Below are 1,602 nucleotides of genomic sequence, written 5' to 3'. Positions count from 1 at the left end.
AGTTGGTCGTTTCGTCTCAAAATTCCTAACCGCCAGACCTCAAATCCTTGCTCCGCCTCTGTGTATCTCAGAACACCGGCAAACACGATAGTCATTCACATATGGATAGTCTTTCTTGTACGCAAACGGGATGTAGACGTAGTTATAGCCCTCTTCATAGGTGGTCCCTGCGCTCGATGGGAGGCAAATAACCATTTCTGCTCTTGAGAACTCGAGAACATCATGTGTATGAGGTCGATCCGATACGACGAATGCTCCAAGTGGCAGCTCGTGGTAAATGTTACACAAGAGTCTGTTACTTCAAATTGAGTGTTTTGAGCAAAGGTGCTTCAGAGTTTCCTAATGCCCTTCCAAAGCGCAACTCTATAAGGTGCCCTTGACTGATGTCAGGACCAATTATCCAGTTCTCCATGTTTAGCCTTAATTACCTCCTTTCATAACCCAACATCTTCTTGACTTTATCTCCATAACCACTTCATCATCATGCTCATATTGTGAGCATTAAGGCCCTTGATTCGCAAACCTCCCAGGAATTCTGGTGGAGTGACTTTTTTCCATTTGATCAAATGAAACTTGTGCCCCTGGTTGTTGCCCTCCCTCAGAAAAATCCTTCTTAATGTAACAAGTTCTAGCACCTTGAATGGAATTTGGAATAGGGACATATAGTATGTAGGGATGCTATCCAAGACACTATTTATTAGTGTTGGTCTGCCCCCTTATTGCATTTTCCAAGTAACCATCTTCTTTTCAAATTTCTCTATGATCCTACTTAGAACCGGATTTTGCTGGTGGGCCTAGGTTATTGGAAGGAAATGAGCTAATGTTGCATTCCATAAGACACAATAGTTCCTCAAGTTGGGGACATCATTTACCGCGTAGATGGTGCTTTTAAGCATGTTCATATTAACTACAAATAGCTTAAAAAATAAATAAGGTTAGATTTAAATTAATCACTTGGGATCTCTCAGCTCCACAAAAGATTAGTGTATCATCTGCATAAAGCAAGCTGGAGACTTGGCTTGGGATCCCACATTCCTTCCAATTTGAAGAAGCGTTTTGTTGAGCCCTTCCATAGCCAGAATAAAGAGAAAAGGTGAGATTAGAACACCTGCCTGATGCCTATCTGGGGAGAGAAAAATCTCACTAGCCCCTTGTAGCGGTTCTATATTTTCAGGTCGCATTTGCACTTGCCTCATTTAAAAAGGAAAGTGTCACGTGAAAGTACGGTTGTCGATAAATGCGGAAAAAGGAAAAAATATACTTCTAAGTGGATGGTACTCTAAATGGACATTATTTTTTAGAGTTGCCACCTAACTTATAAGTAAGTTAGGAAAACCAGTTCGAAAGGGTTCATTTAAAATGGTTAAGTTTTTAAAAGAAACTGAAAAATACCGTACCAAAGTTTGGGTAAGGGTTACGTGATCTGAAGTGGCGGTGTTAGGCACGCGGTGATTAAGGATCCGTAAAATACGGTTGACCTACGGGTTCGATAGTGTGCCTTGTGAATATAAATTGTTTTTGATAAAAACTCGCTTTGTTTTAGATTCACCGCAATAAAAAGTTAGTCATTCATGCAAAAATATAACACTTTCAAAAATAAAA

The sequence above is a fragment of the Lycium ferocissimum genome, chromosome 6 (genome assembly GCF_029784015.1).
Source record: "Lycium ferocissimum isolate CSIRO_LF1 chromosome 6, AGI_CSIRO_Lferr_CH_V1, whole genome shotgun sequence".
NCBI lineage: Eukaryota > Viridiplantae > Streptophyta > Magnoliopsida > Solanales > Solanaceae > Lycium > Lycium ferocissimum.
The sequence above is the reverse complement of the archived record's forward strand: the minus strand, read 5'-3'. Positions refer to the sequence as shown.